This window comes from Tupaia chinensis, unplaced genomic scaffold, assembly GCF_000334495.1.
Source record: "Tupaia chinensis unplaced genomic scaffold, TupChi_1.0 Scaffold140356_1, whole genome shotgun sequence".
Lineage (NCBI taxonomy): Eukaryota > Metazoa > Chordata > Mammalia > Scandentia > Tupaiidae > Tupaia > Tupaia belangeri.
The window spans coordinates 518,180-521,861 of NW_006200233.1; positions in this window are offsets into that span (position 1 = coordinate 518,180).

Here is a 3,682-nt window from a genome sequence, read left to right on the forward strand (position 1 = left end):
TATTATTACGAGGAGGGAAATAAGCACTGAGATGAGTCTAGGGGGGGAAATTACTAAAATAATCCTATCTTCCATTAGTTTCTTTTCTGTAATCCTGTCTTTTGTCAGTTAAATCTGCAGGTCCCTGGGCACTGAAGCACTGCAGGGAAAAAGGTTCTTCTGTCACGTTTTCATAAACTAAAACTAAAGCAAGGATTTTATTTTCTCTTAGAGTGGAATACTTACATATTCTATAAATATATTATTAGATCCAAGCAAGTCAACAGTGTGAACAATTGTTTGGGAATAGAACAAAAGTTAGAAGACGGGGAGTTCAAATATATTGGCAAACACCGGTGAGAGAGTTTTGTTTTACCTCTCTGCAATTGGGACGAACGTTTGCTATGAAAGTAAAGGCCCTCCACCTATGCAAATGTATTTGCAGGACAAATTCCTTAGTAGGATTAATTGTAAGTGTGTAAACCCAATACATTGAGACCCCAAAAGGCATCAAAGAAAAATCAGAAAATTAATTCTTAAATTGAATCTTCCTCTTAACTCTCAGAATTAGTGTGAAAATCAGGTCAATGGTCGAACTTCAAAGAATTTGAAGAAAAAAGGGACATAGAGGTACACGGTGCCTTTACTTTAAACACTGGATTACATTAAGAGTGTCTGGATTATGAGACCAGCAGTTGGCGTAATGGCTACGTCGCTGGACTCCCACGTAGTCAACCACAGTTTGAGTTCCAGACCCGGTGGCTTAAACTCACATCGGGGATTGTGCGTGCACACCCAAGATCCCGAGAGGAGAATGGAGGAGAAATGATTGCAGTGTGGCCATCCCCTCAAGGGGTGATTTCTCGCTTATCTGTCTCTCTGTCTCTCTCTGTCTTTCTGGCAAGCACATGTGCCCTATATCAAAAACCTCTAAAAAAAAAAAAAGAAAAAGAAAAAGAAAAGAAAAAAGTGTCTGGATGTCTGGATTCGATCTCCTGGCTGTTCAACTTGACCCACCTTGAGCTGAGTAAAGTGGTCCCAGCGGGAGGAATTCTGATGGCCAAAGAACTAGGAGCTCTGGGTGTCAGGGATAGTGCGATTCTGTATCGCTTACCTGTTTTCCTTTGTACTTTGACCTACTGTTTTTGTCTACCAGATCTCGGGTTTTCTCTCCAGGTGTCTAAAAAGGCAACTTCCAGTCCTTCATACCTTTCATGTCACCTCAACTTCCATAACTCAATTTCCATTTTTGAATGAAAACAATTAAGTGTGTTTCTATCATCATTGGGAAATAGAACAGAGGCTAGACATGGCAGTCCACTCTACCCTACCCAGCCCCTGGTCTGCCCTTCATAAACCTGGAGCCTGTCATGGGGCATTTGCTGGGCTCACATTGGCCTATTGATCTCTGAGAGCAAACTTCCATTGTTAAAGGTCACCCTCAAAATGTTAGTGCACAAAAGACTGAATATTAGGGAAGAGTGGCATTCAAGCTTTGAACCAAACTCAAGGTCGGTGAAGACCAGGGTGAGGCAGAGAGCATTCTAGTGCTCACGGTCCACTCCCAAAGCCACGCCGGGTTAAGTGAGCACTTGAAGTGGGCTACCATATGGGATGCGCTGAGTGTAAATTACACGTGAGATTGCAAAGATTAGTATCAGAAACAGAAAATGCTGTAGATTATACCTTCAACTGATTTTATTGAATAACTTTTTAATATAGAGAGTTAAATACAGAGGAGGTAGGAACAGAAACTGAAGTTCCTAAATTGGTATTGGGGGGAAAACATGGGTCCACATATTATTAAATCTCACACCAGGATACAGAGAGCTCAGTTATTGACTATAAAAGTAACAGCAAAACTACTGAACGAGGAGCCAGTCCATGGTATGGAGAAGGCAGCTGGATCCCACATGGCCTACTGTGCAAATCAAGTCCCATACCAGGAAGGCTGAAAAACACCAGCTGCGTGTGTGAGCCCAAAATCCCAGAGGAGGAGAAATGGAGTGAAGATTGCAGCACGGCCATCACCCATGGTGAGTACTTTCTTTTTCTCGTTCTTTCTTTTTTTTCTGACGCTTTTGCTAGAGTTCCTAAGAGAGGCAGAAAGCCAGAAATCCTCACCCAGGATGTAACGGAACTTCTACATTTTCCTCCCTGGATTTTGGGCACACACGAACGAGCACCCAGTGATTTCCAAGGCTCACCCCGCTCCCCAGTCAGCCCTGCCAGAGTCCAGCCTAACCACCTCCACCACACCGCCTGCCGGCTCCTGGGGAGCGCATTTTTTACTTCCTCGCTCTCCCTGCCTACGGAAAGCGCATTGGCTCTATACTAGGAAGTAAAAAAAAGTTGGCCAGAAAACAGATCAGTCGCTACTTTCCTCTTCCCGGCCCCACTGACATCCTCCCTTCAGGAACTCCGCCCACGGGTCCCTCTCATAAATCAACTGGCACCGGGCCCACCCTGTGAAAAGGAGGGTCTGAGCCGCAGGTCTCCAGACGTTTCCAGAGTAAAAAACAGGACGCTGCGCGTTCTTATGCCCAGGGGAAAAAGGCAAAAACAAAGCAAAACGAAACAAAACCCGCCGTGGCCCCAATAAAAACCCAGAGAAAGTAGTGAAACTGAAGGCTTTTATTAGAAATACGCCCGCCACCCACGCACGTACCTCCCGCAGCTGGCCGATCACTCTTTCGCGTAAAAACGTTTCGGCTACAGAAAAACGCGTTTAAGCAACTGTGAAGGGTTGAAAAGTTGACCGAGGGGAAGCTCGGAGACGTCGCGCCGGGACAAGATGGCTGCGAAGTCGTCTCCACTGCGCTCAAACCCTCGCGCCTCGGGGAAGATGGGTGGGACACCGGGGCCAGACCCCAAGCCCCCACGTCCTGGAGCAGGAGTCAGGCACGCGCTGCGGCGTTTCAGGCGCCCCTTTGGGCGGCCCCGGGAGCTGCAAATGCAGGACAAGTCCCTGCACGGTCCGCACCTCAGGGCTGGCTCCGCCGACCCCACCTCGACCACCCGTGATGCCTCCAGCGATGAAGCGCCAGGCCCCGGTCCACACCCAGGGAAGTGAGTAAACAGCGAACGCACCGTAACCGCACGCACCCGGCCCACCCACCCCAGGCCGCCAGCGCGGACGGCGGCCAACCAGGGCGCAGGGCGGGACTTTCGAACGCCCCTTGTCCAATGACGCGCCGGGGGCGGGTGCGCTGTGAGAGACGCTCGCCGGGGCGGGGCCGCCCCAGGCAACAGCCCGGCGGACCCCGCCCCCCGAAAAAAAAACGGGACACGCCCCGCCGCGGGTTCAAGGCCCCGCCCGGCGCCGGACAGGGCTGCGCGGCACCGCGCGTACGCGGGTTAACCAAGGACGGAGGCAGCAGCGCCCGCGCCAGGCAGGCAGGAAGCGGGCAGGACAAGCGCGCAGCTCTCTCCGGAAGAAGTGGTGGCTCTGAAAAGAGCCGTTGGGGGGAGCGGCGGGGCTACGCCCACTCCTTCGGCGGCCTTGACGGACTTGGGCTTCGCGGCCTTGGGCTTGACGGCCTTGGCCGGGCTCTTGGCGGCCTTCTTGGGCTTGGCAGCCTTCGCCTTCTTCGGGCTCTTGGCCACCTTCTTGGTCACAGCCGCCGGGGCCGGCTTCTTGGCCTTCTTCGGGGTCTTCTTGACGGCCTTCTTGGCAGCAGCCGCCTTCTTGGGGTTCTTTGGC